At 36.3% G+C, this 27,291-nt stretch overlaps 1 pseudogene; it reads right to left on the reverse strand.

Moving 5' to 3' along the window:
• Positions 1-21,240, reverse strand: part of LOC102748112 (BTB/POZ domain-containing adapter for CUL3-mediated RhoA degradation protein 3 pseudogene) — a 38,309-nt pseudogene extending 17,069 nt beyond the window's left edge.
• Between the last annotated feature and the right edge of the window lie 6,051 nt (positions 21,241-27,291).

Here is a 27,291-nt window from a genome sequence, read left to right on the forward strand (position 1 = left end):
AAAAAAAAGGCAAAGTACTCTAACAAGTGATTTATAAAAGACATACAAGTGGCTAATAAATAAAAACATAAAAATAAAAATAAATCGACCAATGTCATTGTGTTTTGCTCATCAGATTGGTATTTTGAAAACATGGGAATTACCCAGTGTGGGTGAGGTATAAGAAAACAGACATTCTTTGGGCACTTTCTGGAAGCATAAATTGTTATAACTTTTCTGGAGGGGATTTTTCCAATGCATCAAAATGAAAATGAAAATGAAAAAAATCTACTTCACTAGCAACATGGATGAATTATGGAAACCTGTTGGGCAAAAACAAACAAACAAACAAAAAAACCCAAAAGGGCAAAAAACCGCACCAAAACCAAAAAAAAAAAAGAAGGCAAGCAAAAAAGAATGCATACTATTATGACTCCATTCCTGTAAAGTTCAAAACAGGTGAAACTAATCTATGGTCTTAAGTATCAGGATAGAAGTTGCATTTGGGGAGGGGGATGGCAAATTGAGAGAGGTTGTGAGAGGGGCTACTGAAATGTTAGTAATGTTCTGCTTCTTGATTAGGTTGTGCTTACATGGTATGTTCAATTTGTGAAAGTTCATCAAGCTCTATACTCATGATTTTTGCATTTTTCTATGTGTATGTTGTACCTCAATAAAAGTTTATTTAAAAAAAAAAAGCTCAAAGATTTCTCCACAATTGGCAAAAACAAATAGTGCACATAAAACTACAGTCTTGTACTTCCCGAAATATATGTTTCTAATAAGGCAATAATAAGCAAAGGTTGTGTAGTTGTGCATACAGATGTACATACACACCCATATGCAATCTTTTCTGAATAGGTTCCACTCAATGTCAGTCCCTTTGGCCTCGAGCTATATCTGACCCACATCAGCTGTTATCAGAACAGATTGAAGTGATGTGTCTCAAGGTGACAGAAGATGGTTGAGGTCATCACTTTACAAAGGCCCTTAAGTAATCAGCCACCAGAACTGCCACAATGCATTACTGAAATTGCAAAGCATCTTTGCACATCATGGGTACGAAAAGCACACAGAAGTGAAATTCTTCTGGCCATAAACATCCCTTGCACATATAGAAATGTAGCCCTCTGTCCTGATTATCGGCCCTAAATGAAAACAGACAGAACTGGAAACAAATGCATCACTTTTATTGGCGTGGACACTGTGCAATCATCTGAAATGGACAGTCCACCAGTCTGTCATCTGGTCCAGAAACAAAGACTAGAACTAAGGATCAAATCACCTCTGCTTACATGAATATTTTTTTTCTAAATCAGTGGAGTTTTTGGAGATTTGTTAACTATATAGGTTTTGAACTTCATATATATATATATATATTTAAAGATTTTATTTATTTATTTATTTATTTATTTATTTATTTATTTATTTGACAGAGTGAGAAAGCACAAGCAGGGGGAGCAGTAGAGGGAGAGGGAGAAGCAGGCTCCCCGCTGAGCAGGGAGCCCGATGTGGGACTTGATCGAAGGACACTGAGATCATGACCTGAGCGGAAGACAGACGCTTAACCATCTGAGCTACCCAGGCACCCTGAACTTCTTATATTTTTAAAGTTTCCTCTTTCAAAATCAGATCCAAAAACTACTTTCATCATTTAATTATGAACACAAACTAGGCCACTTTTGACATATATAGATTTTTTTCTAAAAGTGTGAAAATTGTGCACAGAAGAGACACTTCTCATTCATTATGTCTGGAAACATGATATTTATGAACCTCCTACTTTTTGTTTTAATAGTGTATTAGCTATGGCATGAATATTAAGTGAAAAGTGAGTCTTTGCAATTAAAAAAGAGTTACAGAATTTCACTGATAACATAGTAAAAGTGTCCTTTTTACATTTCTGCTAAAGACAGAAATAAGAGTGGTAGGTTCAAATAAGCATATGAATTTTATACAAAATGATAATAGCATACAAAGGCTCTGCCTCTGTATCTTCATATTTTTCTCCTTTTCTCACCAGTTTATTCTAATGTATATTTCTAATAATTATTCATGAAGTCATTTATAATCCAGAAGTTACTCATACATGTTCTCACCAATAAAGTTCCTCCCTCTATTTGACCCTGTAAGGACAAACCCATCCCTGTTTTCATCTTTATATTTTTTTCATTTCCATAATTACAACCTTACATAAAACTTTGATTAGGACAAGGACTGTAATTTTAATAGGACATTGTATTTCATATTAACTAAGGTTGACTGAGACAAAAATCTATTCACCCCTTTCTCTCTTATATTCTTTCAATTGCTTCTTGCAATGTGTTCTTTCACAAGTGGAAAAAAAAAAGGTATGGTACGACACACTCAATAAGATTTCTCTAGTGATGAAATTGAGGTATTGAAGTTAAAGCCTTTCCCAAGTAAACAGGATGATCTTTGAGTTAATGAAGCTTCCAGATGGGTGTTAGTGGCAATCTAATATAGTAGCATAAGAACTCAGATTTTGATATCAGATAAAACTGGCCTTAAATCCTACAGCAACCATTTCAGTGACTTTGGACAAGTTAGCCATTTCCAAATTGACTGAGCTAAAACAGAACTCTTCTTCTCCCATTCCCAATCTGGTGTTCCTCTAGTTTTCCCCATGTCAATTAGAGAGAGGTGGGCACTGCCACCCACCCAGAAATCAAGCAAAAAATCTGAGTTATCCTTGATTTTTCTACCCTTCATCATATATTAAATCATGAGCATCTCCAAATATGTCTTCCCTTTCTACCATCACCTTCTAGACCCAAACTACCATCAGATAGCTTGACTCATTGCAAGAACTTCCTAACTTCCCCTCACACAATTCATTCCACACATGGCATCACAGTGTTCTTTTTAAACTTTAAATCAAGTCATTTACTCCCCTGCTTATAACCTAATGACACCCCATCACAAACTGAATATTCAAATCCCTTAAGCAGCTTGCAAAGCCCTCTATGATCTCACCCTACTTTATATCTTCAGTTTTCTCCTATAACGTTCTCTTCCTTACCCATTATGATCCAGTCACATTGGCTCCATCTATAATATCCTTCTTCTTTTTGTCTTTCAGCTCACATCTTAAATGTCACCTTTTCCTTGACAACTCTAAAGAAGACACCAAGTTACTCAAAATCATATCACCCTACATTACTTTTTTCTGTTTTATTCACCTCTATACTTTCTGTACCTGGCACATAAAATATATCCCTTAGGTATCTTCTGTGTTTAGCACAGTGCCTGGGGCAAAGTGAGACTTCATAAATGATAGTAGCTATTGGTGTTGTTTTTCTTAAAATAGGGACTGTAATAGGGGCTTGCAAATGACTTCTAGTTAAGCAGTAATATCTCTCCTAACTGTAAGAGGTTCAGATTTTCTATTTTCAGTGGAAAATATTAAAACATAGCACTTTTATATAAATGGTCAGTGAATGAATGACTCTGCATTTTAAGCAAATCTATTGCCGATGTTTGTAAAAGACCTTTATTCTTTCTTTTCTTTATAATCCTGAGATTCTAAAGACTTCCAGATGTGACTTTCCTATGCAGCAGAAGGAAGCTAAAAAAGATAAATTGGGAAGATTCATGAAAATAAAGAGGTAGGTTGGGGAGTCAGAGACCTAGATTCACACTGGTTTCTACCACTTCCTAATCAGCCTCCGACAACCATTATGCACACAGAGCCTTAATTTCCTCCTAATACTTCTTTACAGACTTACTGAGAAGGAAAATAAGATACTGAATGTAATTCACCTAGCATGATGGTTTGGCATGTGACTGATGTTCAAGTCATAATACTTTCTCTCCATGTGTGTCACTGAGGAACAGCCCTGGGAACCACGTTCGGACCTCTGTCTTGAGTTAATATGTGAGCTTATGCTGACTTTATTGTTGCTTATGCTTTCATTTATTTCTTCACCTTGTCCCTGAAGGTGCCAATGTGGTCATACTATCTATTAGATATTTTCTCATAGATCCATTTTATTGGTGCTATTTGCAAATACACACCTTTGACACTTAATTTGAAGATACAAAGCCAAAATGAATAATAAAATAAATAACTGGCTTCTAGGAGCTAGCTAATCATTAAAAAGCAAAACAAAACAAAAAACAAGGTGTTGTTAGTAGTTTGGTTTTTGAACAAAAAACTGCACTTGTTTCTACAAACTGCAATGAAAACTGGAAAACAGAATACTGCCTAGAATCCTGAGGAATCTGAACTTGAATTATTGCTATGGTTCATTAAACTCACTCTCAAAACTTTAACATGTTTCTGCTTCAGAGAGCTGTCCATGTACAGGCATATAACCACATTATTACAATGCCCAAAGAGCAAATTGCTTGACTCAGCTGCAGCAATGGTCTTTCCACTGAGAAAGTTTGCAGAGTTTCAACAGCCCTAAGTGTAGCATTCTCCTAAGTGAGGTAAATGCTCTCTTTGCATTGTTTTCTTCCCAGGTGATTCAAGCTGCAAGGTAGATGACTAGGACTCAAATGCTGGAAAATAGAGGAAAGTAAACTGGGTCATTTCTCTAAGTTTTAGTCAAAATGTGTTCATCAGAGGCAGAGTTAAAATAATAGTCCAAACAATAATTTGAAAAAGCACTGTTTTCCCCGCTACTCCTGTTCAGCAACTGAGGTTCCATTATCCCCTTTCCTCCTTTCAATTTGAAGCATTTTTATGCTTCAGATCTTCTTGAGCATATCATCACTCAGATCTAACGCATAAGACACAGGAATTTATATTGAGAATGATGTGCACAACAACTCGTAGTTCCTAGAGGACCTAAGGAAGTGGTTGCAGTTTGTAACGTAGGATCAATCAACTTTTAACGCAGGGACCAAAGTTTTCTTTTCTCTTTTTCTCCCCCCTCCACCAACTTTATTGAGGAATAATTGATAAATATAATAGTATCTATTTAATGGGCACAACGTAAAAAAAAAAATGTGCACAACGTGATGATTTGCTATGCATATACACTGTGGAATGATGACCAATATCAAGATAATTAACACATCCATCACCTCACCCTTTTTCTGTGTGTGGTGAGAAAGCTTAACATCAACTTTCAGCAAGTTTCAAATATAAAATACAGTATTATTAACCACAGTCACCATGGTGTACATTAGATGCTCAGAACTTACTCTTCTTATAACTGAAAGCTTGTGTCCTTTGACTTAATCTCCTCTCCCCACAAAGTTTTCTTGATGGGCTAATACTGAGCAGGGAGAACAGACATAAGTGATATATATAGCCAATTCTAGGTAATTTTTGTTATAAATATAAGACCTACTGGAATGTAAATTGCAATAAGTTTCTAAAAATTCATTTGGATATATGTGTCAAGAACTCTTAAGACTGTTCAAGCTCTTTCTATTACTAGCATTTAAAAGATGCAGAAAATTAGACAATGCTCAAAACAAAAATATTCTACTTCAGGAATACTTTTAATTACATAAAAATGTAGGTATTTATACCAATTGGAAAGAGAATATATAAAGTGCCAATGGTGATTGCCACTGGGTATATAATAATGAGTGATTTAATTATTTTACTCAGATTTATTGAATTATAATGAACATAAAATAAGAGTGCATCTAAGGTATATCTTTCAATGACTTGTGACAAACAACCATACCATAATCAAGATATAGGATTCCAAAAAGTTCTTTCCTACCCCGCTGCAACAACCCCAGCCTCAAATGTCACCAGGAAACACTGATTTGTTTTCTGTCACTATAGATTAGTCAGTCTTATATTTTCTAGAATTTTATATAAATAGTATAGACTCTTTTATATATGGATTCTTTCACCTATCACATTTCTGGGAGGTATCAATGTCACTGGGCTTTTTGCATGGCTTTCTTTCACTGAACATTTCTGAGATTTATCAGTTTTGTTGCATATATTAGTAGTTTCTTCCTTTTTATTGCTGAGTAGTATTCTATTGTGTGGTTATACTACAACTTGTTTATCCGTTTACCTACTGATGAACATTTAGGTTGTTTCCAGCTTTTGAAAATTATGAAGGAGGCTGATAAGAACATTTATGTACAAGTTTTTATGTGGACATATGTTTTCATTTTTTCTTGGATAAATACCAAAAAGGAAAATTCTATTTCAGTGTGTATTTGGCTATATAAACAAACAAACCACCAACTGTCTTCAAAGTGGGGGTAACATTTGAGAATTTTGTTTGCTTCACAAACACCAACATTTGGAATTGTCAGGCTTTTAAATTTTAACCATTTTAGTTTTATGAAGCAGCATCTCATTAGATTTTCAATTCTCATTTCCCTGATGACTAATGATATTGAGTACCTTCATATACTTACTAGTCATTATTATCTTTTTTGCATGAAGTGTCTGTTCAAATATTTTGCATATATTCTTTTAAATTGTTGAGTTGTAAGTGTCCTTTACATATTCTGAATACAAGATATCAGTATTGTATTTTTTTTTCAATTTGTGACTTGCATTTTCATTTTCTTAACAAAGTATTATAAAGAGAAGAAGTTTTTCATTTTGAGGAAGCCTGATGTTTTAATTTGTATCTTTCACGATGTATGCTTTGGATGTCCTATCTAAAAAACTTCACCTACTCCAAGGTCATGATGGTTTTCTTGCATAATCCACTTTAATTTCTGTAAATAGTACAAGCTAAAGTTTGAGGTTCATTATTTTCTATAGATATCTAGTTCCAGTATCATTGGTTGAAAAACTTTACTTCAAATTGATATATTTTGGCACTTTTGTCAGTAATCAATAACCATTTGTGTATTGGTCTCATGACATTATCACACTGTCTTTTCAGTATTTTTTTTAAGACTTTATTTATTTATTTGACACAGAGAGAGACACAGCGAGAGACGGAACACAAGCAAAAGGAGTGGGAGAGGGAGAAGCAGGCTTCCTGCTGAGCAGGGAGCTGGATGTGGGGCTTGATCCCAGGATCCTGGGATCATCACCTGAGCCGAAGGCAGACGCTTAACTGAGCCACCCAGGCGCCCTGTATTTTTTTTTTTTCTTTCTGTGCCCCAACTTAGGTAGTTTCTAATGGCATTTATTCAAGTTCATTGATCTTTCTTTTCTGTAATATATTCTTTGATTTGAATTCCACTTCCACCCAATAAACTATTTTTCACTTAAAATATTGCATTCTTCTCTTCTAGAAGTTCTCTTTGGTTCTTTCTTTCTTTCTTTTTTTTTAATGTCTTCCATTTGTCTCATTATTTTCTGGTTTTGTTTTTTAAGTCTTGAGTATATTTATAGTAGTTGTTCTAGAGTCCTTGTGTTTACTAATCCCATCATTTCTTTCATTTATGAATCTGTTTCTATTGGCTGATGATTTTTCTCCTGATTATAGGTCACATTCTCTTATTTCATTTCTAGTAGTTTTTGAATTCTGAGTTTTCTTGTCTTCCTTTAGAAAAATATTGAACTTTGTTTTGGCAGATAGTTAAGTAACTTTTGGATTAACTTTCTCTTTTCAAGGCTTTCAAGTACAGTAGCCTTTATTGTAGTTACAGTTTGGCCCTTCTACTAAGGTAAGACTCTTCTATAGTCTCTACAGAATGTTCTGGGTGGTTGTGAAGGTCTCCCTACTCTGACTAGACAGAGTTCTGATACCTCCCAGTCCTGAGCAAACTCAGGGATCATTCACCTAACAGCTCTCCAATGGATCTTTGCCTTGCAGAGTTTCGCCAGACATAAGCATAGTTGAGTCTCCAGCAACAGACTCAGTGGAACCCTTATGTAGATTTTTGGAACTCTTTCTGTACTTATCTCTCCCTCTGCAAATTCCATCTACCTTATCTCCCTATATTTTAATCTCAGTCTTCTCAAATGATCAGTGCTTCCCTTATGTTCTCCCTCCCTGCATTATAAACTGGAAAATGCCTCCAGGCAAAAATCCAGGATGATTTTAGGTCTCATTTTGTTTGTTTTCATTCTCTTCTGAATCACAGCCTTGTGCTGCCTACTGCCTAATGCCTACAATTAAATGTTTCATATATTTTGCCCATTTTTTTGGTGAGTTAAGGTAGGGTAGGCAAGTCTAATTCCAATTACATTAATGTGACAAGAATTGGGAGTTCCTAATTATATTTTTATATATGTCTCATTTTTTCAAAATTGTCTATCAAGTACGTAAAACAATTTTATAATGAAAAACACACACACCCAAAAACTATTGATCATTCTGCATCTTGACCCAAAATGATGGCACTGTAAGCTACTCTTGAGGTAAAACACCATACATTTTATTCCTCCTATTGTTGTTAGGCACTAGAAATTTTGACCTTGGAGAGATACGTTTTTAAATTTTATACAACTATGATAGATTTAAAAAAAAGTTTTTTAGTCATACTTACTAGTGTGGTTAAAATAATTCTTGCCTGCTTTTTGTTCCTATCTCAATAATGTCATTCTTCATGGTTGCAGTATGAGCTTTTATTTGTGGAGTTATGAAAAGTGCAAGCTGGGCACCCAAGCAGAAAAAGAATGTTGTCTCCGGAGCCAAATCCCTAGTGTACAGAGGAATCATCTCCAAACCATGCATCAGGTTTCAGTACAATTCATAGCTACTGACATTTTATAGACCAGGAAGATCCAAGCTTAACTAGCATAGAAAAAGTAATACATTTCCTTCCTTTTGTAGAAAGCTGCATATAATATATCTTTGAAGACAGGGCTGAGATTATCACCATGTTCTTCTATGGATAAATATGGGAGTTCAGTTTCTGAGGCTGTGGCATAGTTTGCAGGCAATAAATTCACATAATGGTAAAAAAAATGCTACTTGTAGAGAAAAAACATTGGCGGTATGTATTTCAGTTCAGTGCCCTATAGTGTGCTGATTTACAGAGATGACTTCTTAGTATCTTATACTTTGCAAACTCATAGCTGATCCTCCAAGGGTGAGGTTTTTTTTTTTTTGTCGGGGGAGGGTGGAGGGTAGGGTGCAAAACACATGCGTTGGTTTGAAATGTGATTGGTGTTTAATGACAGAGGTAAGACAAATGAATGTATCAGGGTTTAATGTTCTCTACCTTATCCCCTTGGTACCCTGTCTTCTGATTTCTTCCTTCATAAACTCTGCTCAATATTTTATTTCTGCACAATGAAGTTTGTCTCAATAAAATTAGTTGCTGCAATTAGCTTCCTCAGCAATGATGAGCCAGCAGTAATGTGGTGATTTTATACTAATAGCTGGAAGTGTGGTATCAGCTAATGCCCCTTTCCAAAGGTGCTAGTGTATGTAGATCCTTAACTAGCTCATCAGGTTAGTGGGTAAACCTTTGCAGATTTCCAGAGCCTGAATAGATTTACCACTCATAAAAGCATAGGTCCATTACCTTATTTTATACAGTAAGTAGCATTTATCGAACATTGACTATGTGGCAGGCATTATACTAATGTTTTACATATACTCTACCTTACTGTTAAGAGAACCTTTTAAGCAATCCCAAAACTAAACTTGTATGATACTGTAAGAGGCCATTGTGTGCGTATTTGGGTTGGGAGTATGGGTAGCACTTCTGATATCATGGAACTGATAGCCAAGCTGTCACCTGGTGGGTGATACCCAGCATCTGCTCAAATCCCTATCAATTCTGCAGCCATCTTGAAAATCAATGGGAGCCTCTTGAGAGTTTCCAGTCTACAGAAAATGAATGATAAATGGTGCTGAGGTACTTGGCAATATCCTTTGTTAAATTTGCTTTCATCACTGGAGTAAAACAAACAATTTCCTTTCCTCTTCCCTCTTCTTTCCTGCCCTTTCCTTCACACCAAAAACTTAATCTTTGCATAGTTAAATGTTTTTCTGCTTTAAGGGAAAGGAGGTGAGTTCTCTTGGTGGTATGCATGGGTTGCTCCATGTTAGAGTCCACATTTGGTCCTTTTAATATTATTTCTATTGATAGCCAAACACCTAATAAAAAAAAAGGAGAAATTAAATCTAATGCACAAATCTAAGAAATGTAGTTTGTTGAGTTGGAACATAAAAATAAATAAAATGCAGATTTTGTCCTCAGGATGCTTCCAATTTGGCAGATGGCAACAGTAGGTTGAAATATAAAACTAACTATAACTTAAAGAAAAATGTGAGAAAACTATATACATGGGCTCAAGAAAAAGAAATAAAAATATGAAAACTTCCTGCTGGTGAATTTGCATTTGAAACAAGCCTTTTACAAAGAACATAGTAAGTTAACTAGTGGAACACATGAGAGAAAGTATATCAGATGGAGAGAATGGTGTGAACAAATAAACAGAGAAAGGAAATTGGAAGACATTTTCTTCTAACTTAGAAAGCTTTCTGACTTCAGTATTCAAATGAATGCATCAGCAAGTTTTTCAAATTTAAATTGTATGTTTTAACTCTATTCTGATTGGTTCATCTTGTTTTCTATTATTAATTCTTCTAAGCAGTCCTAACAAATTAGCTCTCACTTGGCAGGCACACTCAATAAATTGTTCAGTCTGAGAATAATTTGTTTGTCATTGTCAAGTTTTTGTTCATAACTTTCTGTATACAAGGCCCTACATTTGCTATATTTATGGAAATGACAGACACGATACAAGTAAAGCTCCTGAACCAGGAAAACCTGTAAATACAACCAGTATCTATCAAACCGTTAACCAGATTTTTCCGTTCTTCTCTTATATATGGTGAGGCTTCTAATGCACTCACAATTAATCCTGAACCACTAAACAATGGTTACTTACTTACACAGATGAAGCTTGCAAAGATATTTGAAAGATATTAGTTTTTAGTTTTTTGTTTGTTTGTATTTAAAGATTTTATTTATTTATTTGAGAGACAGAGAGGCAGTGAGAGAGAGACAGAGCACGAGCAGGGGGGAGGGGTAGAGGGAGAAGCAGACTCCCCACTGAGCAGGGAGCCCGATGTGGGACTCCAACCCAGGACCCTAGGATCATGACCTGAGCCGTAGGCAGATGCGTAACCAACTGAGCCACCCAGGCACCTTGAAAGATATTGTTAATTAAATGTCTGTAATCACCAAAAATGCACTTTAAAATATCATGTTTAGATCTACAAATGCTGACAATGTACAGGCCACTTTTAGTAACCCTCAGAACCAAAACAGCCTGTATTCATAAGATTTTGGTGCACATAAAGGAAAAAAAAAGCAACCTTTCATGGATAGTATAAAATATTCACCTCTTTAGAATGCATGGCTGGTTTTGATACTATATTACTGTTACAAAAGATAGGACCATTGGGGAAAGCTGGGTGAAAGGTATAAGACACCTCTCTGCTTTATTTTGCAACAGTCTGAGGATCAATAATTATTTCAAAATAAAAAGTTAAAAAGATGCATTACTGATCCTCCCAGAATCAATGCTAAATTTAACTGAAGAAAAGAGATTGTGCTTAAGAAAGAAAGAAAACCCCATGATGTTCTTCTTCTCTCACCTGTTCGTCCAAAAAGAAATAGTAGGCTCTGAAAGCAGGAAAGTAGGGGACAGAATACTGATTCCTTTCATTCTCTGTGGTTGAGTATATTATTTGAACTGCTTACTGCACATCCCAGGGGAGAGTTGTTTCTTGCTAACTTTATTCCTGTGGCAGCATCTTAAGAACACTACTTACTTTTCTCCTTCATGAGAGTGCTCTGGCTATTTTCTGAAGAGTTTACCCTCGATGGCAAGGGCAAAGTGATTGGCAAAGGCTAGGCTTCTGGCCAGCGTGCAGAGCTAGAATGGAAAAACAATGTGGCTTCCTAAAGATGGGTAAGCCACCTTCATGATCTTAGAGCTCTTCATTTTCTCACTTCAAAATTCCAGGGTGTATCATGTTCAATGAAGTTTCCAGTGTACCACCTGCAGAGAGCTGGCTCATTTCTTATTCACATCTCAAAGATGCAATTATGCATGTACTGCATTTGGTCCTTAGATCTTGATCCTCAGCTGTAGCTAGGAATTATGGAGACACTAGAATTGGCAGGCTTGTTGGAACTCTTACCAAGTTTGGCAATTCCGTAGCCATATGGTTTCACGCTGGCTTTTCCTGCCTGTTTCTCCTGAGCATTTCTGGAAGTTATATCCAGTTTCAGGTGGTTAAGAGCTAATTATCAATGCATGTCACCATTCTAAAAAGCATATAACCATTTTATATAATACTTTGGTAAGTGAGAAAAATATTAAATTACACCAAACTGTTTTCACAGATGGCACCAGACTGACCCATATTTTTACCTCATCTTCTTTGTGAGGAAGAAATACAATTGCTGCTTGAGATGCCGCCTCAGGCTGGGGAGAAGTCGAGGGGCAAATATCCTGGCTTTTCCCTCCCTCTGTCCTCTAATTTCTTGTGGGTATCTGCCATTAGCTCAGCCCACTATTACAATTAATAAATAAATGCATGGATCAATGAATAATGCATGATTATATGATAGAATATATTAACATCCACAATTCCACAATCATTGTACACTTTCTGAATGACAGAAAGAACACAATTCACCTCTGGTGTCTGGAAAAGTCAGATAAGAAGGTAGAAAGAAAGAAGCACAATAAAGTAGAAGTCACAGTCCCAAATTGCGAATGATATACAAAGGCCTCATAATCTCCTAATGACATAGCTAATTACTTGAAACCATTAAATCATTATTTCTACTGATACAATTAAGAAATTAAAAATACCTGGTAAAGACCAACACATGGATATTGGCACTCCTCTAAATAAATGGTTATTATCACATTACTAAGCTTTAATCATGCGTGTGTGTGTGTGTGTGCTTGTGCGTGTGTGTGTATTCATGTGCTCATGTGTTTGTTTTCTTATCATCACATAACCATTTGATTCTTTGCCTTCATGCGGGTAATCACCTTCAGTATGTCCCACAACACTAGGTATATTTCTTAGTTACTGTCTTAACAGTGCTTCTTAAACTACAGTTGATTGTATAGAAACCTATTATATATAATATTCTATAATAATACTTTATAAATTTTATACATTACTTTTATTTTTATTTATTTATTTATTTTTTAAGATTTTATTTATTTGACACAGAGAGAGAAAGCACAAGTAGGCAGAGAGGCAGGCAGAGAGAGGGGGAGAAGCAGGCTCTCCATGGAGCAGGGAGCTGGACATGGGGCTCGATCCCAGGACCCTGGGATCATGACCCGAGCCGAAGGCAGCCGCTTAACCAACTGAGCCACCCAGGCGCCCCTACACATTAATTTTATAATATATATTTATACTATAAAATATAACATATAATACTATATATAAAATGTTTTAATTGCAGAAAACATTCAGATTTCCCAGAAAAACATGGGAAAACAAAACAAAACAAAGCACATAGACATTATAAAACATTCAGAATAGATGTGCTTACATTTCATATTATGGCTATAATAAAGTCAGTTTATTATTTATTTATTTAGACAGACAGAGGGGGTGGGGGAGGAGCAGAGGGAGAGAATCTTAAGCAGATTCCACACTGAATGGGGAGCCTGATGCGGAGCTTGATCCCGTGGCCCAGGAGCCGAAACCAAGAGTTGGAGGCTTAAGCAACTGAGCCACCCAGGTACCCAAGGTCAGTTTAAAACTCTATTTCATTATGCCATAAAGGATGCTCCATAATATGGGAAATGGGACCCTTCGGACAAGGGTTTAGGCAGAAATCCATAGCATTCTAACTTTAATCCATTAACAACTGAAGCAGACTATCAGAGTAATGTTACTAAACAGTAAATGGGAATGAATACACAAACAGTTGTAATTTATTCAATACCTATTATGTGCCTCTCTTTTCTTTTGCTGTGGAGTGCACATTTTTATTTTGATGGGTTAAGCAATGAGACTAAAAATATAAAACTACTGAGACAAGGACTATCTAATTTTTGGATTGGGGTAGTAGCAGTTTACTAATAAGAAAACTGAGATCCAAATAAAATTACATAAAGAAACTTTATGCACTCTATGCAATTATTCTTACTTAGTCATAACTCATGACTTTTGTATCTACTGCTCCCCTTGTACATATATACATACTAGCTCTCTAGGACTCCTCTTTCTACCATGAGACCTTTATTCTCTTCTTGCCCTTATTTTAAGCTGATTCTAAATCCAGCAAACATTCACTGAGTAACTATCAACTACCACAATATGCTGGAACAGTTCTTGAATATGGAGATACACTGGTGTACCAAACAGCCCTCCAAAACACCATAACATCACAGCTAGAAGAAAATATGATGAAGATTATATATATATATATATATACACACACACACACACATATATATAATCTATCTGTATCATCCTAATATTATCTCTATATATAATCTATATATGGTTTTATGATTTTATGTATATATATAAAATCACAAGACACTGATGATTGCTATATTCTGTTCTTCAGAAATAAGGAACACATTATCGGAGGAAGTGCTTGAAACTTTAACAGGAAGGGAAAAAACTGATACTTTTTTTTTTAAGTAGTCCTTAGGTAAGAATGGCAAACAGAAGCACATATCTTGTCATCTTCTCAAACCCCACCTTACACTCACAGCAACCTTACTGGTGGAAGACAACAGAATTTGGGGTTTCATTAAGACTGTTTCATGATCTTTCCTGAGACATTTCTCTAGGGAACTATTAATATGAACTGGAGGTACCTCATGAAATAGAACATTTTGGTCCTAGGGATTAATCCGTTCAACAAACATGTTAAATATCTACTATCTGTCAGGCATTTTTCTTCTAATTGTTAAAGATGAAGACGTAATAAGATGGAGCCCCTGCACCTCTAGAGATCACAGGTTTAGTAAACAGACATGTAGTCCAATCACAGCACAGAGTGGCAAAGAGAGGTCGACACACACAGTTTTGCAGGAGAGAGTAAAGGACATGGCTATATTCACAGATAGGAAGGTGTCACAGAAAGCAATCAGTGAATGGTGTCTTAAAGGATCAATGAAAATGAATCAAACAGACAAGAAGATAAACGACAAAACACATACAATGTGTTGACTTATTTAATTACACAGCAAATTTAAGAAAGTATTAAGAATTTACAATGGGGAGAGAATGGAATATGTTAGGTGGGAGAGAGCAAAAAATATAAGGGTGGGAAGGAAAGGTCCTGACCAACACCACACACAGATGCACATCTTGTGTGCAGAGACTCCAACAATTGGCTTGTGTAGTCAGAGAGACGGTTGCCCAGTTCCGCCTGTTTAGTCTTGCTCTATCCAGACTTGAGGACAAATAAAGAGGACACTCACTGAATGAGCAGAAAAAGGGGCTTCAAAAAGGGCGAGAGAAGCCATCTTTATTCAAGAAAACACTGCTTCTAGGCATGAATGTTGAAACTGAGATGCAAACATCATAGGGCCGAGCTACATGTGATATGCTAACAAATCTACATAAAACAAACCCAAATGATAAATCCCCACATTCTAGGAAGAGATACTGCATAGAAAAGACATTAATTTAGGTATGACATGATTTTGAGGCAACAGCTTTAAAATTGCACTTATAGATTTACATGTTTTTCCTGTAATATGTATATTTTAAAAAGAAAACTATCTATTTGGAAAGACTGGGCTGTTAGTAACAGTCTTGCCCCATTCCTTCTGCCGCATAAATAGGACTGAGATCTTCACATGAACCACAAGGCTGTAAAACTCCTTCCAATAATAAGCTAAGAATATACTTTTCTCTTATTGACTTAGCCTAATATATTAGCAGGGATGTAATTTCTCTTGAGTTTAGTGCCAGGAAAACAGATATCCCCAAAGCCAACAACACACTGGTGCTCAATGAATATTTCTTGAATAAGTAAATGGTTGAATTTTTTTACCTCAAAATTTTGATTTATTTTTTGTAAAAGGCATGCACTCCAGAGAGAGGAAGTACTTTAAGCTGCTATTATGTTATCATACTTTAGTGCAATTAAATTCCTGCCTTTTCTTAGAGCATGTTTTGATAAGGAGAGACTAAGGGCTCTGGATAAGAAAAAGAGGGATGCACAGTTAAACAAGAGGGGGAATGGTGATTGTTGGGCTCCTTCTCTTAATAAAAGCAAATGCTCAAACAACAACAAAATCCAACCCTCTCCCCATGAAACTACTTTTGTTTGAGCAAATGTTCCATATCTATTTAATGAGCATCTAAACTCCTTCTTTGGTTGCATGATTGATGCTACGGAAAGCTTAAAACATGCAGCACAATTCCTGTTGTATCTATTATAGACAAATATCCTTTCCTCTTCGTTCTCTTCTTCTAAGAACAGAATGTTGATTTTCCTTTTGGAACCATCCTTTCTCTACTCTCAGTCAAAGTAGTGTTGGTGGGAGACAAACCATAAGAGACTCTTAATCTTAGGAAACAAACTGAGAGTTGCTGGAAGGGAGAGGGGTGGGGGATGGGGTAACTGGGTGACGGACATTGTGGAAGGGTATGTGTTGTAATGAGCAATAAAAAAAAGCTTAAAAACAAAAACAAAACAAAGTAGTGTTGGTGAGACTAATCCTTCCTTCTTGATTTAAGGGACAAACAGGTAGCTTGTGTAAATCACTGTTATCCATCTCTTCACCCCAATAATATTTTTTGATATGTAATATAAGACAAGCTAAGAAGAGATATTAATTCTGGGATTATGGTTGAAACTGTTCGAAAAGAGAAATTAGAACGTGAGGATATAAGCCTGGAGGTGCTGAGGGAAAAGGGTGCCTCAGGAGGGAACCAGCACTAGAAAACTAAAACGAGACACACTAAGAAATAGCTTCTTGGTGCCACTTTTGAGAACCTGGATTAATCCACCACTGAACTTTCCAGTTATATAACAATTGCATAAATTTTGCTGTTGTTATTCTACATCTGTTGGACTGTCTGCCATTTATAACCAAAAGAGTGTTTCTAATAGATCAACTCTAATAAAATGAAAAAATATAATGATTAAAATTAGGAGGGTGATTTGGTAAAAAAAAAAAAAAAGCACAAAGGACAGAGAGTTCTACTCTCATTGTGAGTTTGGAAAGTTGTCCTGGAAAAAGATGGCATTTGATATCTGTCCATGATGAGTAGCATCAGGATGCACATCAAGGCAATTAATCTAAGAGAGGCCAGGGTGAAATTAAAGGAACTAGAGTGAAAAAATGCAGAGAGTATTGAGAACCACATGGATGTAGAGGGAAAATACCATTTTAGATCCCGTATTTTGAAAGGAGGAGCAGGAGATGGGGAAATAGGAACATGGAAATAGAAGTAAGAAAGAATCCCTCAAGATCTGTAACTCATATTTTGAAATGCATAAACCTTGGCTGAATGAGGCTTAGTTTGGGTTCAAGATGATATAAGTTAAAACAGAAAATATTCTGACAACAAAAGCATGCTATTCCATAGGGATAAAAGTAACAGAACCACAAAAAAAAAGGCACCAAAATATTGTCTTTAACACAATCCTATTTAGATTATTATTTTTCAAAGAGATTTCAGAGGCTTTATAGAAGTATCTTCTGACACCTTCTTTGCACTGAAATTATATTAAATTAGAGGTATTACAGATATGTATCACTCACATCACTTTCTAAAGAAAACTGGCCTCAAGAAAGTCACCATGGAAAGAAATCATCACATGCCCCAATTTCCTGTTGGGCTATAGCTGATTGTGTAGGGGGAGGGTCTCTAACTCAAGGTGATCCAATACATGAATGAGTAGTTAACCTTTGCTTCTTGCCTAAAAGACTTGCACTTAGTAGGAAAATCTAAATAAGACAATCTGATGTGATTTCACATGTATCTGAAATAGGCAATATAACAGAACTTTTTCAGTGTTGGTGCAGGTGAAAAATGATACCATAAATTGGGGTAAGAAATTTCACAGGGAGTCAAAATCATGGGCATGGGTTAGTCAAAGTCAGTAGCAGAGAGAAAGGAAGCAAATGCTCTTTTTAGTAGCATTATATTAATAGTGAAGCACAAGAGAAAAGATGAGTGTTTTCTAACTGGGCTGTGGCGATCTTGACAGCTGCTCTCAATCCTAGAATGACCCTGTGGTCTCCATTCCTGGCAGGTTTAGAACTTAATAGCTCCTGTGAAATCTTTTCTCCCATATGTTCCCCTTGTGTTTTTACAATAACTCCCATTTTCTTGAGCTAGCTGGAGTAGATCTCTTTTCTTTACATTTAAACAAGTTTTAATATATAAACACACTTATTCAGACATATGAACACATATTAAATGTCTTCAATATACTGTAAAGTTCATTATAAAAATGAGAAAAATGCTTCTCTTTTACAACAGTGAAAAACGTATCCTTAGGAAACCCCAAATTTCAGTAACATATATTCTACTAAAAATATTTTTGCTATAGTGTTGGGAAGACCTGAATTTATAGAATTGTGCTGGGCATGTTTTATTCCACCTAATAAGTCCTATTCACCATCACCTTTAAATATTTTCTAAATTCAACCCTGCTGGATCTGATCACATGTTTCTAGGATCAAGGACAGCAATATTGTCATATGATAATAAGGACAAAAACAAACAAAACTGAATTTGAAACAAACATTCTAATTACTTTTTAAGGTCCTTTGTGCAAGAGTTATTTACAGTGATCAAGTCAGGTAACATTGTTTGCATGGACCGGTCTTGAGTGATTTCTCCTATATTCTCACAACATAGATATACTACTTACTGTAATTCCAAGACCACAAACTCACTGCATAATGGGAATCCTAGACATGATTAAAGAAGAGAGAGTTGGGGCAAAGAGATATGATAAAAGGTCTGTGACTCCATATGTTTATTATACTGGTATAGAAAAAAATTTATCTTTTCGGCAGATATGTGGCTTATTACCTTTCAACAATATATAAAATAGTTGGTGTTACCAGCAGAATAAAACCATTTAAAGCATTGTTGAATTAATGGCAGATTTTGTGTCCTGATGTGCTTTCCCAAACAAAAACTACTAGAAATTATACTTACCAATACAAATGCATACAATGAATTAATTAATGAAAGATCACTGATCTCGAGAGGAAATATTCAACATTTCAAAAGGAGGAATCATTGCTGTATGTTATAAAAGAATGGGCATTTGTTTAAATTCAAGGGAAGATTTTAAATTAGAGGTCAGTTTAATGTAGCATACATTTATAACACATATTAAAGTTTAGTAATGAACTTAATTTATATAAATAAATTTATATAAATAAGAAACCCTGGGTACCAATCTTGCCAACAAATAACACACGTATATTCCCTTATTGGAAGTTCCAAAACCTAGCTTCTAGGTTTATACCCCATTTTTCAATTTAGTGTTTTCCAGCTGTGGTTGGTTGATGGGAGAAAAAAGGATTGAATTTGAGTCACTGCAGTGAGAATTGGACACAACTCAGCATCTCGCTTATTTATGAGAGCCCACAGTGATCAATCATTATAGACTGTGAGTAGGTCATTTATATAACCATAATTCATAATTTAAATTAGAATAAAGGAAAAGGTGTGAAATGCCTTTATCCCACAGTCAAGCCCACAGCATGTAAAAAAAAAAATCTCTAAACCAAATTAAAGTCTAATTTTTCAATTGTTTCTTTCTGCCAGTACAATATCTGGACCTACTAATAGTAGCCGCTTGATAGGAGGGAAGGGGCCCAGTTATTTCACTGTGACTGACATCAGAGTTATCAAATAGTTCAAGGTCAGTAAGATCACGGTATATAGTCTATCATTAGAGACCAAAGGCTTCTTAGAAGGCAATCATCTAGACAGATAATGTGAGGATATTAGTTGCCTATACAAAATAATCAATGGTAATTGGTATGGAGGAAAACATACTAAGCACTATGAGTATTTCATAAGACCTAGGTAGCCTCATCTAGTGAAAATAATGCTTAATATAAGACCATAATCAAGTTCTCAGTTAAGAGTGTGGCACAGAGTGGATAAAAAAAGGCAGATTCAAGGTAATTTCAAGAGTGCAGTCTGAAGCCATGTTCCAAGCCTGGTTAGTAACTATGTTGCAGGCAGTGCGCAGATCAGTTAGAATATCAGATTTTAAAGCTAGACAGACCTGAGTTAACTACTGGATCTCTGAACTTAGAGAATTCAATAACCTTAACTATTTACCTTAATTTATCTGAACTTTAATTTTTTAATTTTTAAATGGATTTAATAATGTCTGTAACATTCCATTGTTGTCAAGATCGAATTAGAAACTATAGGCAAATTCCCTAGTACTACTCACTGGCCCATGGCAGGTCCCTCATGAATGGTAGCTATTAGCGTTTTTTTTTTTTTTTGTCAGGAAAATCTCCACGGACTCCCAGGGAAACTCCATGCTAACATACCTTTCTCAAAGTGAGAGGCCCAGGGAAATGTCTGTCCTTCCATCAGTATGTCCAGAACTCTGTTTTTTCTGATATTTATTGGCTGTAATTGCTTTTTTTTTCTTCAAGCAAAGATGTTGGAACAGTCATTCTATGGCACAGATATCACTGTGTGAGGTGAGTGAGGTGGGTGAATCTGGTGTCTTATGTACTATGTAAGTTGAGATCTGAGCAATAAAAACTTCAAGAACTTAGAGAATTGTGCTAATTGAGAAAGTGTAAGAAAACAGTGAATTCTGGACCACTAAAAGCATTCTCTTATTTTGATACTAACCTATCCAAATGTGATATATGCAAAGAGAAAGGATCCGGTAGAAAAACTGATTCATGATAGCCAGGAGAGCCCTCTTGTCCAGCATTCAGTACTGTTCAAGGGACAAGACACAGGATTTAGGGGCGGTGATGAGTCCAGTTCTCCATTGTGAACTGGGAATAATGTATTACGAAATTTAGGCTTTAAACTATTCTTATACCTTTTTTTATACCTTCAAAGTAACTGGCTCATGGGCAATTCAGTTTCCTACGCAGCTTGTTACTAGGAGAGAGCAGCTGGCTCTTGGCGGGGTTTATACGCATTCTAATCATTGGAAAGAATTCTGATTCATGAATTAGCATTTCTGATTTATGGACCAGGTCTTCATGAGTTTCAGTATGAGTGAATCACTGAATGCACTGAGAACACACAGTTTCTGGTTGACAACCGCAGAATGTGGTGACTCAACTGAGCGAGGCTCGACCTGGAATATCTTCAGGATTGTCTCACGAGAACTTCCGAAACGAAGAAAAGGCAGCGCGGGCACAGGTTTGCTTCCGAGACGGCCCATGCGTCTGCTGCCGCCGCCATTACGCATGCCCCAAACCTGCGAACACCATGTGCATTGAGTCTTTGCATCCCGCTCCAAAACGGTAGGCGGAGATCTATTACCGAAATGCTCTGTTGCCCTGCAATCTATCACACTCAAAATATTAGCAGATGGGTCCTAACACCTCTCATTTCCCATAATAACTTGTTGTGGCTGCTCTAGTAAGATAACAGTTCCCTTATGTTTACTCCCCAGTGAGTAAAATAATATATTCTTTTATTTACCTATCACTGTCTTTTTCAGGTTTAACTGGTATACTGCCAGTTCTAATATTCGGTGAGTTTTTTTGTGAGTGACTGACATAATCCAGTGTCAATGACTTAGAATTGCTTCCTGTCTCTGGACATGGACATAATGCTTTGCAACATACTTTATTTCCTACTAGCTCCTTATTGCAGAAAATGACATATTTTATTCCTGAATTTGTACTTGGATGTACTTACTATAAAGACTGTAGAATGTTATAACATCATTAGAAAGAAAATTATACAGACATACTAAAATTGCATCTTAAGACTCTCAGTAGGCTGCATTTATGTAAAGGTTACTTTGCCCTTCAGGAATTCAAAAATAACTAGCCTTTCAAGGCTCTGCTTGCTTCCACTAACGTCACAATAAACCAATCTTTCCATGGAGTTTGGGATTATGCCATACATTAACTTGATATATTCTCCATTTAACTTTTATTATTACTTCAGCCTGTGTCACCTTCTACTGACAATAATTCTGTATGAAGTTATTTCTTTCTTTCTTTTTTACTGCTTATATAGCTAGTGGTTAATCAACCACAGCAGAGTATTTAAATAAAATGAGGCCAAGATGTAGAAACATGTACTCTAAACAGAGGCCTTCACAATAATGGAAACGCAGATGTGAAATGCCTGAACACAAGGCAAGACAGAGTGAGCAGTATCCTGGATTATATCTAAAGCACAAAATGATACCTGCGAAATTCCAGTAGAATGATGACAGTAATTAATAATTCTCAAACATAAAGATGGGAAGACTGGTTTCTCTGTGAAGGCAAGGAAACTTTTCATAAATCCTGTCCAGATGATACTTTGTAAAAACCACAATATATAATCCATTCAACTTATGATTCTACCTCTACTGTTGCTCCAGACCTTTTATGAGGCAGGACAGCATTATTCCATGCTAATTATCTTGACATAAGATTTAAATTAGTAAAACTTAAAACCCTCTCTGTGTGTGTGTGTCAGATAAATAAATAAATCTTAAAAAAAAATAACTTAAAGCCATACCCTCCACATTGCCCATTTGTCTCATTGCTCTAAGAAATGGCCAATGCATTTTCATAAGGTAGACATTCACTTAAGGAGCATTTAGTAAACACCGCATATGGTCCAGAGAATCCTATGAGCCTAATGAAAATCTAAAACATACTATTATTTACATATTAAGTCCAATAATAATAACTAACCCATGAACGAGGCAGTTAAATTCTTCTGACGGATAGTTTATAATTATTCTCTAAATTGTTATGTTGTTTGGTTTTGGTTTTCATATATCATCACGTTGTAACAAATTAAAAGAAAACCAATTGTCCTCTTCCTGACAGTACAGTAGAATGATTACATCCTCCAAATCTTTGGTACCCTTAACCCAATGCTATCCACTCCTTAGATCATTCCTCACCTAAAAAATATAAATAAGAACAAAAACACAAATATATGCGTGCATGTATGTGTGCATACACTTATTATGTATAAAGAATCTACCAAATTCGTCTTCTGTTGGTAGAGTTTCACTATGTGAATGTTTCCCAACTGTCAGGTCCCAGCATAACATAGGAACTGGAAGATAAAGAGACACCGATGCTTGTGGCCAGAGGCAACCAGCCTTGGGGCTTTGGCCACTGCACCCTCTCCCCAGACACTCTGAGGGTGGAGGTTGTCAAAATCTTGGCACACCGCATCTTACTCCACAGCACACCGACACAGACTGTGACATGTATAGGACAAGCCACATGGTTCTAGCCTTTTGCAACTTGTATGCCTGTCTTTTCAGTCAAAGCAAAGCACACATTACTTTTTGCAGCATATTTAAGACACAGCAATTGGAATTTTTATGCTAAAAAGCACTCCCATGGCAAACGGGAACCTTTGAGAAGGAACATAGACTCCAAATAGTAAAATGGCCAACAGCAGTATGAGTACAAGGAGTAGCCATAGTAATGGCTAGAGTGTCTCAACAAGGTGGCTTTCACTTCAAATTATCTCATTACATCTGAACAATTCTAAGAATCAGATGTTATAGGAAAAACCCTGAGGTTATAGGTGTTCACTAACTTACTGTAGGTAACTCATCCAAGATGTGGCAGAACCTGAAAGTCAACTGCCCCAACCTAAGTGACCATTTAGGGTCATCTGGGGCTCCTAACAATGACGACAATGTTTTTTCCAAAAAAAGAAAAAGAAACCACCACCACACACATAGGTCAAAAAACTCCTATATCACATGACACCACTGAAATCAGTAAAAACCGATTTAAATTCTCTTTTAATTTTCTCCCATTCTGCCTCAATTCCTGCAGAACAGGACGTGGTTAAGAAATTATGAAAGCTGTAAGCTAATCAGTGGATTGGGAATAGGAGGGAAGAGAAAGTTCAGTGTGGGGGAAAAAAAACCCAACCAACCAATAAACCAAGATCAGGATGTCCTGCAAAATGTGAAACAAACAGAAAAAGAAAACCTAAACTGGAAGGCCAAAGGAAGAGGGCAGATGGGCAGAGCCGCTCCTGTGGCAGCCCTAGGAAGACAGAGTCGAGAGTTTCCTGTTATCTCTGAGTCTGGTCAGTGGGTAACTGGGCATCACGAGCAGTAAAGGCTGAGCCCAGCCAACTGTGGCGGCCATGGCGGAGTGCTGAAGGCTGAAGTGAATTTACTGGGAACGCTCCTACTAAGTAGCCAGTTGTATTACAAGTCTGAGAGAGTCACTTGACAGAAAAATTATGAGGAAATAAAAAAAGGGGAAAAAAAAGAAAATTGGAGACCCTCAGGATTGCCCTGAAGTAGTAGAGTTGCACCTCTCCAAACAAAACGTACAGAGATCATTCTAAGCTGACATGATTGGAGTTTTCTCGAAGACTCTGCAAACCCATGGGCTATTTTCCCTTTCCTAATCGGAGAGGGTAGATTGGGTTGCTTGTTAGCCTGCCATTCAGAGAACTCAGCTACAGTGTTTGCTGAGTAGTGCTGGATTTAATCCTCCAAACTCACAAATGTAGTGCTGGTGCATAGCACTGGGGCTTGCTATCCCCTCCTTCCATCTTCTAGCAATTTCGAGCTCCCCAAGGCAGAATGAAATCCCTCTGTCAGAGGGGTCACCTTTGAGATCTGAGATTTAAATAAAGTTTACTCCACCCTGCTAGCCAGAGCCCTGCAGGAAGATCAATGCTTTCTCCAATGATTTTGCAAATTCTTTGGGCTTCTGTTGTGACTCTGAGGTCTTGTTTTCTGCTGAAATTTCTATTTCATTGACATTTCCACTTCCCTGGTTGTTTTCTTTTCTCTGCTTTTGCCTATTCAATGAGCCCCTTCTGTTTGACTTTAAAAAACAAACACACCAACTGGCATATACATATATTTTATAATAGGAGTTACATTTTCCCTACCCATGGTAGTCACTGGTACTGTATTATTCTCTTAATACTAATCCTTTGGGGAAAGCAAATAATAGCTTTTTAAAAAAATTTTTTTGGAAGGGGCTTACCAGTCTGTTTTGAAGGCTGTACTAATACAGGATGTATTTGGCAATCACAGGTTAGTACAAAAGAGGACCACTCTGACTTGTTCTTTAGCAGTTTTCCCATAATACCTTGATGAGTCGCCTGTGGACATAACTTGCTCACACAGGGTATATTGTTATAGTGCATTTTGAGCAGGGAAAGGCAAGGAGTTTAATAGGCATAGAGATTGACTCCACCAGGGTCACATGATTAGTAAATGGCAGGACTAGCCTAGAACTGATTGTCTGCTTCCGTCTGAGTCCCAGTGAGACCACTCTGGGAACTTCTGTTGATTGCACCCTGCTCCACCATGCTCACCAGTAATAAAAGTAAGAAAAGAAGGTAAATGTGTTCTGTGGAAGCCACCCACCATGTTCACCAGAGTTCTCAGAGGGCTTGATCCAGTTCATCAGGTCCCACTCTCTACTCCCTGATGCAAAATTGTCCTGGTAGAGAGATTTAAGGCCACTGAGAATTTATATAACCATATTAATATATGGTATGCTCGTAAAACTTATTTTCCAAAAATTAAAGGGTCTTTACATCATTTTACATCACTCTAAAATTTATAATGGGCTCCTCTCCCATTTGTCTTCAAAGCAAATTCATGTATCATGAGCTTCCAATCCATATTTTTGGATTTATGCATTTCCACACAGACACATCCATTCAATTCTCCAGCCTCCCCAACCTCTAACAATTCACCATCCCCATACCATATCCAGTCCTTTGTGGTTTATGTGCTTTACTTACAGTGTATTCTTTAACTTTTTTATTTATTTGTATGAAAAGTCCAGTCTTCCAAGGCTACCTGATCCATACAAAGTCACTTAGCCCTCAGGTTGATTTTTTTTATTTTAATTAAACTTTCTTTGTATTTTATTATCATAGAACTTCATTCCTAAGATAACATATCTTCTCTTACATGATAATATTTTCTGTATATGTTCTTTTTCTTTACTAATCTATAAGCACAGTAACATGTTTTTTCTTTGTATATTTCATCTTCTTCCTCCCAAGGTAGGATAATATTATTTAGGACACAGGTCCTTAATAATAATTTACTGAATTACATTAAGTCAATATATTTCATAGACTATTATTTGTGACTCTTTTTTCACTTATGAAACACCAACCATTGGGTTGGCATTTTCTAAAAGTTCAAAAATCCTATACATATATTTTATAATAGGAGTTACATTTTCTTGACACTACTGAAGCCCACATTATTTCAGTTGTTTTGTTTCTTTCTGATAGATTCCACAAGTCTAGTTTAGGGCTCACAGTGCTTCTGGGACTCAAAGGAATGAACTACCACAGAGATAGAAACAGATCCCTGAATTTCCAATCTGTATGGATCATGTTATATACTTGGCAATGAACTCTTATTCTCAAATGAGGAGGGGAGAATTCCTTCAAAACCACATCTTGTTGCTTTTTACAGACCTAACAGAATTATAAAACACAAAATGTGTCTGGTTCTTCAGATGATGACTTTGGCTTTTTTTTTTTTTTAATCTAATAAAGCATGTTCCTGAAAGTCCAGGAAAAAAAGGGAAAGAAGCATCTACTCAAGCAGATTAAAGGCATCCATTTATGAGGAAAAGAAGATGGAGAAAGAGGAGGAAGAAACAGTTAATTATTTATTTACAAAATCCTTGTGAGACAACAATCATAGTGTTTTAGAATTAGGGGCAAAAGCTTCATAGTGAGAACATCAGATTTGAAGATTGGATTATCAGTGTTAGGATATGTATCACATTTTGGGGGGGGATGTGCTAATTGAATTGATAATAAGGATATAGTAAAAGTCAAGATAAAACTTGGAAGGATTTTTATATTATCTATATTTTTTAATGAACTTCAAAATTATTTAGATAATTTTAAGAAGGAGTTTAATTCTTTAATACAAACATATTTATTAACCACTCTATTGAAGATGTATTAGCTAGGGCATTACAAATCAATCCCAAATCTCAGTGGCCTACCAAAATGGAAGTTTATTTCTCACTAATGCTACATATCCCATGTGGAAATTCCATGTGGGACTGCTTTACAAATCACTTGGATTTCCAAGCTTATGGAGGCTCCATTACCTTGTGCTAAACCACCTGGAGTAAAAGGCCTCTTCAGTCACCTTAGCAAGAAAGGAAACTCTGGAGGATCTTGCAATTAAATGCTTAGCCTTGGACATGATTCATTCAATCACTTCTTCTCATATCCCCTTGATCCTAACAACCACATGGCCCAACCCAGGAGTAAAGGAATGGAGGGGTGCCTAGGTGGTTCA

This window comes from Leptonychotes weddellii, chromosome 14 (assembly GCF_054177405.1).
Source record: "Leptonychotes weddellii isolate Sample4059 chromosome 14, ASM5417740v2, whole genome shotgun sequence".
NCBI lineage: Eukaryota > Metazoa > Chordata > Mammalia > Carnivora > Phocidae > Leptonychotes > Leptonychotes weddellii.